Source organism: Balaenoptera musculus, chromosome 12 (assembly GCF_009873245.2).
Source record: "Balaenoptera musculus isolate JJ_BM4_2016_0621 chromosome 12, mBalMus1.pri.v3, whole genome shotgun sequence".
Lineage (NCBI taxonomy): Eukaryota > Metazoa > Chordata > Mammalia > Artiodactyla > Balaenopteridae > Balaenoptera > Balaenoptera musculus.
Window position 1 is genome coordinate 80,893,813 of NC_045796.1, and position 9,555 is coordinate 80,903,367.

The following is a 9,555-nucleotide window of genomic DNA, read 5'->3' on the forward strand; positions in this document are numbered from 1 at the left end:
AAGAATCTAAGGCATTCTGCCTTTTCTGCCTAAAGGAAGGAAGGTCACAGCAGAAATACTAAGAAAAATGGTCAGTCTGGGATTTACCATCTCAGAAATAAACAATAGCTTAAGCGGGGAAAAGAAAGTTTTAAATTTAAAAATTCAAAATCCTGTAGGACTCAGGGCTTGAAATTTATGCCCCCAAATTAGGTGCATGTGTTAATCAGAGCAGAGGCCACCCAAAGACATCAACCTTCTAATCTTGAGAAACTGAATATGTTACCTCACATGTCAAAAGGCAAATATGACTCTGCTAAGGATTTTGAGAAGGGAAGATTATCCTGTATCATCCTGATGGACACAGTGTAATCACAAGAGCCCTTGCGATTAAGGATGCAGGAGGATTAGAGTCAGAAGAGGTGTTATGATGGGACAGAAGCCCAGAGCTAGAAAAATATTATGTTTTTGGCTTTGAAGATGGAAGATTGCACCACGAGCCAAGGAATGCAGGCAGCCTCTAGAAGCTGGAAAAGACAAGGAGATTCTTCCCTGGAGTCTCCAAAAGGATTGTGGCCCTGCCAATCTGTTTTGCACTTCTCACCTCCAGATAATTAACTTGTATTGTTCTAAGCCTTGTATTGTTTAATTTGTGGTCATTTGTTACAAGAGAAATAAGTAATACAGATTTTGGTACTGAGAGTGAGGTACTGCTGGAGCAAACACTTAAATGTGTAGAATAGTTTTGAAATTGGGTTTTGGGTAGAAGCTGGGAGAATTTTGAGGAGCATAACAGAAAACTCTAGATTGCCTTGAACACACTGTTGGTAGAAATATGGTTAAAGGAACTGGGAACTACTGGTGAGGGTTCAGAATGAAGTAAGGAGCATGTAGAGAAATCCTATATCATCTTAGTGAATACTCAAATCATCATTGACAGTCTGTTGTCAGAAATATAAACTTTAAAAGTGTGCTGGTAAAGGCTCAGAAGGAAATGAACATGTTATTTAAAACTATCTGGAAGGGGGCCCTTGTTACATAGGGACAGAAAGTTTAGTTAAATTATGTCTGACAGTTATACAGAAAGCAAAACTTGTAATGGATGAACATGTATATTTAGCTGAGAATAGTTACAAGCAAAGTATTGAAGGTCCAGCACACTTTCTCCTTGTTGCTTGTAATATAATGTGAGAGAAAAGAAATAAATTGAGGGAAAAACTGTTAAGCAAAAAGGAATATGAATTTAATAATTTGGGGAATCTTCAGCCTATCCAGATTGCAAAACATGTTAAAATTATGAGATTCATTGTTAGGAAAGTGTCCTCTGAAGAGAAACCTAAGACTGTGAACCCTTTTACCAGGACTTCAAAAGGATCAAAAGATCAGAATATTCATTCTTACAGAAGACTCCATGAAGAGATTAGACATGTGACCCATGGACCTCCTCAGCTATCTAAGAAGAATCAAAGAGTAAAGATGAGATTACTCAGGAAACATCTGAGGAGGATCACTTTGTCTAATGAGTAAATCCCTGTAATATACATGGGAGATCTACAAGATTCTTGAGAAGATATATCAGCAGAAACAGTGCCAAGATAGACTGAAAAGGATTGAGAAAGGACAAAATTGAAACAGGCTGTTAACCTCCCAAATTCTAGAGGCAGGAAACAGGCTGATAAAACTACTCAGCGGCCAAAAAATATTGCCCTTCTTGAAAAAGGAAAGATAATCTGAAGGTAGAGCTGCAGACCCAGTGGACAGAGCCATGGGCCCAGCAGATAGAAAAGTGGGCCACAGAGTGTTATTCCCATGCCTGAAAGCCTAATGGAGTTTTCCCTAGTGGATTTTGAGATTTCTTAGGAATATGACTCTTTTTTTTCATTCTACTTTCTTCCTTTTTTAAATGTGAATGGCTTTAGCTGGTATCTTATGCCTGTCCCACTATTGTACTTTGGGAGCAGATAATTTGTTTTCTTGTTTCTGCCTCGGAGGAGATAAAAGTCCAATGAAGAAAAATTCTACTGCTAAGTTATATGGAGTAGTTTGTGGCCGACCAACACTCGCAACAGGCAACAATTAAAGCCTGGGTGAAATACATGTGTTTAAAGCTACCTGAGAGCTGTGGAAGAACTGAAGACTAGGGGAACTAAAAATTCAAAGAGGAAGCATATGCCAATATGGGGCAAAAATGTTCTCTGAGAATTTAAATTTAACCCCTGGTAGAGCACTTTAGATGGGGAATAAGGAAACCAGTAGAATTTTTGTGCTCCCACAGTGCCAGAGTGATAAAATTAGAGGCTTGATGGGTCTCCACACAAAGGCAGTTTTCCCCTTCAAAATATTTGTCAGAGTTGAAGCTGTTCAAGATGGAAGATAAAAAGCTAAGGCAAAACTTCTGAAAATCAAAGCAGAAACTACAGGAGTCTTTTCATTCTGAAGAGACAAAGACCCTCCATGAGAAGAGGCCCCTGTGAAGAGAGCAAGAGAAAAGTAAAAGTACTGGATGGAGGGGGTGGGTGGCAGATAGTCAGCTGACAACTGCATCCAGTTTTCCTCTTGGGTTACTTGCAGACTCTGGCTGTAGCTAGACTCTGAGAATCAAGGCTTGGCCCCTGGGAGGAGGTTGCTGTGAGGTATAGGGAAACCAACACACATTTGTGAGTCATGGGGATGGTTGTAACAACACCAGAGGTCTTGGAGGAGCTTCAAGATGGCGGAAGAGTACGACGTGGAGATCACCTTCCTCCCCACAAATACATCAGAAATACATCTACACGTGGAACAACTCCTACAGAACACCTACTGAACGCTGGCAGAAGACCTCAGACCTCCCAAAAGGCAAGAAGCTCCCCACATACCTGCGTAGGGCAAAAGAAAAAAGAAACAACAGAGACAAAAGAATAGGGACAGAACCTGCACCAGTGGGAGGGAGCTGTGAAGGAGGAAAGGTTTCCACCTAGGAGCCCCTTCGTGGGCGGAGACTGCGGGTGGCAGAGGGGGGAAGCTTCGGAGCCGCGGAGGATAGCGCAGCCACAGGGGTGCGGAGGGCACAGCGGAGAGATTCCCGCACAGAAGATCGGTGCCGACCAGCACTCACCAGCCCGAGAGCCTTGTCTGCTCACCCGCCGGGGCGGGCGGGGCTGGGAGCTGAGGCTCGGGCTTCGGTCGGATCCCAGGGAGAGGACTGGGGTTGGCGGCGTGAACACAGCCTGAAGGGGCTAGTGAGCCATGGCTAGCCGGGAGGGAGTCCGGGAAAAGGTCTGGAGCTGCCGAAGAGGCAACAGACCATTGTTTCCTGGTGCGCGAGGAAAGGGGATGAAGAGTGCCGCCTAAACGAGCTCCAGAGACGGGCGCGAGCCGCGGCAATCAACACGGACCCCAGAGACGGGCATGAGATGCTAAAGCTGCTGCTGCCGCCACCAAGAAGCCTGTGTGCGAGCACAGGTCACTCTCCAGACCGCCCCTCCCGGGAGCCGGTGCAGCCCGCCACGGCCAGGCTCCCGTGATCCGGGGACAACTTCCCCGGGAGAACTCACGGCGCGCCTCGGGCTGGTGCAACGTCACGACGCCTCTGACGCTGCAGGCTCGCCCCGCCTCCTCTGTACCCCTCCCTTCCCCCGGCCTGAGTGAGCCAGAGCCCCCGAAGCAGCTGCTCCTTTAACCCCGCCCTCTCTGGGCGGGGAACAGACGCCCTCAGGCGACCTACATGCAGAGGCGGGTCCAAATCCAAAGCTGAACCCCGGGAGCTGTGCGAACAAAGAAGAGAAAGGGAAATCTCTCCCAGCAGCCTCAGAGGCAGCGGATTAAATCTCCACAATCAATCTGATGAACCCTGCATCTCTGGATTACCTGAAGAGACAACGAATTATCCCAAATTGAGGAGGTGGACTTTGGGAGCAATGATATATGTATATTTTTTCCCTTTTTCTTTTTTTGTGAGTGTGTATGTGTATGCTTCTCTGTGTGATTTTGTCTGTATAGGTTTGCTTTCACCATTTGTCCTAGGGTTCTGTCCATCCGTTTTTTTGCTTTTTGGGTTTTTTTAGTATAGTTTTTAGCACTTGTTGTCATTGGTGGATTTGCTTTTTGGTTTGGCTGCCTTCTTCTTTCTTTCTTTTTTTTTTTTATTACTTAAAAAATTTTTTTTAATAATTATTTTTTATTTTAATAACTTTATTTTATTTTATCTTCTTCTTTCTTTCTTTCTTTTTTTTCCTCCCTTTTATTCTGAGCTGTGTGAATGAAAGGCTCTTGGTGCTCCAGCCAGGCATCAGGACTGTGCCCCTGAGGTGGGAGAACCAAGTTCAGGACACTGGTCCACAAGAGACCTCCCACCTCCACGTAATATCAAACTGCAAAAATCTCCCAGAGATCTCCATTTCAATGCCAAGACCCAGCTTCACTCAATGACCAGCAAGCTCCAGTGCTGGACACCCTATGCCAAACAACTAGCAAGACAGGAACACAGCCCCACCCATTAGCAGAGAGGCTGCCTAAAATCATAATAAAGCCACAGAAACCCTAAAACACACCACCAGACGTGGACCTGCCCACCAGACAAGATCCAGCCTCATCCACCAGCACACAGGCACTAGTCCCCTCCACCAGGAAGCCTACACAACCCACTGAACCAACTTTAGCCACTGGGGACAGATACCAAAAACAACGGGAACTACGAACCTGCAGCCTGTGAAAAGGAGACCCCAAACACAGTAAGATAAGCAAAATGAGAAGACAGAAAAACACACAGCAGATGAAGGAGCAGGGTCAAAACACACCAGACCTAACAAATGAAGAGGAAATAGGCAGTCTACCTGAAAAAGAATTCAGAATAATGATAGTAAAGGTGACCCAAAATCTTGGAAATAGAATGGAGAAAATACAAGAAATGCTTAACAAAGACCTAGAAGAACTAAAGAGCAAACAAACACTGATGAACAACACAATAAATGAAATTAAAAATTCTCTAAAAGGGATCAATAGGAGGATAACTGAGGCCAAAGAATGGATAAGTGACCTGGAAGAAAAAATAGTGGAAATAACTACGGCAGAGCAGAATAAAGGAAAAAAAAGGAAAAGAATTGAGGACAGGCTCAGAGACCTCTGGGACAACATTAAACTCACCAACATTCGAATTATAGGGGTCCCAGAAGAAGAAGAGAAAAAGAAAGGGTCTGAGAAAATATTTGAAGAGATTATAGTTGAAAACTTCCCTAATATGGGAAAGGAAATAGTTAATCAATTCCAGGAAGCACAGAGAGTCCCATACAGGATAAATCCAAGGAGAAACACGCCAAGACACATATTAATCAAACTATCAAAAATTAAATACAAAGAAAAACTATTAAAAGCAGCAAGGGAAAAACAACAAATAACATACAAGGGAATCCCCATAAGGTTAAGAGCTGATCTTTCAGTAGAAACTCTCCAAGCCAGAAGGGAGTGGCAGGACATATTTAAAGTGATGAAGGAGAAAATCCTACAATGAAGATTACTCTATCCAGCAAGATTCTCATTCAGATTTGATGGAGAAATTAAAACCTTTACAGGCAAGCAAAAGCTAAGAGAATTCAGCAGCACCAAACCAGCTTTACAACAAATGCTAAAGGAACTTCTCTAGGCAGGAAACACAAGAAAAGGAAAAGACCTACAATAACAAACCCAAAACAATTAAGAAAATGGTAATAGGAACATAAATATCGAAAATCACCTTAAATGTAAATGGATTAAATGCTCCAACCAAAAGACATACACTGGCTGAATCGATACAAAAACAAGACCCGTATATGTGCTGTCTACAAGAGACCCACTTCAGACCTAGGTACACAAACAGACTGAAAGTGAGGGGATGGAAAAAGATATTCCATGCAAATGGAAATCAAAAGAAAGCTGGAGGAGCAACTCTCATATCAGACAAAGTAGATGAATGGATAAAGAAGATGTGGCACGTATATACAATGGAATATTACTCAGCCATAAAAAGAAATGAAATTGAGTTATTTGTAGTGAGGTGGATGGACCTAGAGTCTGTCATACAGAGTGAAGTAAGTCAGAAAGACAAAAACAAATACCGTATGCTACCACATATATATGGAATCTAAGAGAAAAAAAAAATGGTCATGACGAACCTAGGGGCAAAATGAGAATAAAGGCACAGACCTACTAGAGAATGGACTTGAGGATATGGGGAGGGGGAAGGTTAAGCTGGGACAAAGTGAGAGAGTGGCATGGACATATATACACTACGAAATGTAAAATAGATAACTAGTGGGAAGCAGCCGCATAGCACACGGAGATCAGCTCGGTGCTTTGTGACCACCTAGAGGGGTGGGATAGGGAGAGTGGGAGGGAGGGAGATGCAAGAGGGAAGAGATATGGGGATATATGTATATGTATAACTGATTCACTTTGTTATAAAGCAGAAAGTAACACACCGTTGTAAAGCAATTATACTCCAATAAAGATGTTAAAAAAAAAACAAAAAAACTTGGGGTCTCAAGCATGTAGCTGGTGTGCACTGTTGGATGTTTAGTAAATTTTGAAGCTGCACAAAGACGGAAGTCAAAAGTCAAGATTGAAAATTTGTAAAGCAGAGGGGGAGATTTCTCACATCTCTTGGTGGTAAGAAAACAATAAGAGTAGAAATCAGTAAAAAGATAAAAATTAGAAAATTCACAAATATGTTAAATTAAACATCATGCTCCTGAAAAACCAATGAGTTCAAGAAGAAATCAAAAGGTTAAAAAAAAATATTTTGAAACAACAGAATGGAAACTTATCAGAAAAACTTATGGGATGCAGCAAATGAAATTCTAAGAGGGAAATTTATAGCAGTAAGTGCCTATGTAAAGAACAAAGAGGGAAGAGATGAAGATGGTGAAGTAGGAGGATGCTGAGCTCACCTCCCACCCTGAACACTTCAAAAATACATCTACATGCAGAGTAATTCTCACTGAAAACAAACTGGACATTGGCAGAAAGACTCTTCTACAACCAAGACTACAAAGAAAGATTCACATGGAGGCAGGTAGGAAGGAAGGAAAAACAAAAATGTCGAGACCTGCACCCCTAGAAGGAAACACAAAAGAAAAGGGAAATATTAGGGGCTTGGAGATCCTCCCTGGGGAGTAAGAAATCCGAACCACATATAGGGCATCCGAGCCCTGGGATCCAACCCTGGGAAGGCAATTCCCTTCATCTGGTCTGAAAACAAGTGGGATGTATAGGAGGGCATAAAAAATGAGACTCTGCTAGTGAAGACCATGTACATGATTTCTTCCTCTTGGGAACAAAGCAGAGGAGGCAGATTGAAATGGCCCAGAGCTCTGGCCAATTTCATCTTACCATCCTGGCATGTACCCTGGCCTGCACTGTGCACACATCTTAACCCCTCTAGCTCTGGGGCAGCTCCTCAATAGGGCAAAGCCTGCTGCTGAAGAGAGTGCACACTTGGGAGGGACAGACCTGGCTTGTACCTGGAATTGCTTCTGAATGGGGTGAGGGCAGCCATTGCTGGCAATCTTGGAGACAGTGAATCGGGAGCTGTCTGGAGCTCTGACTGGCATGCTGGAACTGTTGCAGTACACAACCCAGCCCACACCAGGCACTTGTTACAGACACTCTTGCTTCAGTGCTGCTTCCCTTTGGGACAAAGGTGCCAAGCTGGAAGGGAAGAGAGCACACACGTGAAATGGAGCCAGCTCAGATTCAGCCCTCAGGGCTTCTGCTCCAGCACCTTGAGACACACCTCCAACCCCAATAGGGTGGTGACAGCCATTGAGCATAAGAGAAGCCACAGCTCACACCTGGCCCTGGCTCTAGCTCCTCCATCTCCAGCTCCACCACCCACAAATATGATAGCTACAAGCACACTCAGGGGGAAGACATGACCAATGCTCATTCAGATCGAGTTCTCCCACCAAAGCCACTGTCAAATTAGAAGAGAAGAAAAAACTGTCACTATTTGCAAATGACATGATACTATATATGGAAAACTCTAAAATCTCCATTAAAAACTATTACAAAAAGTTTCAGGAAACAACATTAATATACTGAAATCTGTTGCTTTTCTATACATTAATACTAAAGCATCAGAAACGGAAATGAAGAAAACAATCCCGTTTAAAACCACATCAAGAAGAACAAAATGCATAGGAATAAACTTAACCAAGGAGGTGAAAGAACTATACTCTGAATTCTCTAAAACATTTATGAAGGAAATTTAAGATGATACAAAGAAATGAAAAGATATCCCATGTTCATGGATTGGAATTATTAATATTATTATAATGTCCATACTACCTAAAGCAATCTAAAGATTTAATGCAATCCTTATCTAAATACACATGACATTTTTCATAGAACTATAACAAATAATTCTGAAATTTATATGGAACCACAAAAGACCCCAAATAGTCAAAACAATCTTGTGATAAAAGAACAAAGCTGGAGGTATCATGCTCTCTGACTGCAGACTATACCACAAAGCTACAGTCATCAAAATAGTATGATGGTGGCACAAAAACAGACACATCAATCAATGGAACAGAATAAAAAGCCCAGAAATAAACTCATGCTCTTATGCTCATGCTCTTATGCTCACTTAATCTATGATGAAGGAGGCAAGAACATTCAATGTGGTAAAGACAGTCTCCTCAATAAGTTGTGCTGGGGGAAATGGACAGTTAGATGTAAAACAATAAAATTATAACATTTCCTCACACCATATACAAAAATAAAGTCAAAATAGATTAAAGACCTAAATGTAAGACAAGAGACAATAAAAGCTCTGGAAAAAAATAGGCAGAACACTCTTTGATATGAATCATAGCAATATTTTTTGGATCTGTCTTCCAGGTAAAGGAAACAACAGCAAAAATAAACAAATGGGACATAATTAAACTTGAAAGCTTTTGCACAGAAAAGTAAACCACAAAGAAAATGAAAAGACTGATTAGGAAAAAATATTTATAAATGATATGACAGATAAGGGGTTAATACACAAAATATAAAAAGAACTCTTACCACTCAGTATCAAAAAAAAAGAAAAATTGAAAATGAGCCAAGGTTAAAAGGTGGAGTTTGAACTAGATGATGCCTTTCACATTTTAAATCCTGTGACTTGGTGCCAATGTTGTGGGGTTCAAAAAAAAAAAAAAAAAAAAAGCCAAGGTCTGAATAATCATTTTTCCAAAGAAGACATACAGGTGGCCAACAGGCACGTGAAAAAAATCTCAACAATCATCAGAGAAATGTAAATCAAAATCACAATAAGCTATCACCATACATCAGTCTGAATGGTTATCATCAAAAAACCCACAAATAACAAATGTTGGCAATGATGTGGAGAAAAGGGAACCCTAGCACACTGTTGGTATGTATGTAAATTGGTATAGCCACTGTGGAAAACAGTATGGAGGTTTCTCAAAAAATTAAAAATAGAACTACCATATGACCCAGCAATTCCACTCCTGAGTGTATATCCAAAAAAACAAAAATGCTAATTTGAAAAGATAACATGCATCCCAATATTCATAGCAGCATTAATTACAATTGTCAAGATATGGAAGCAACCTA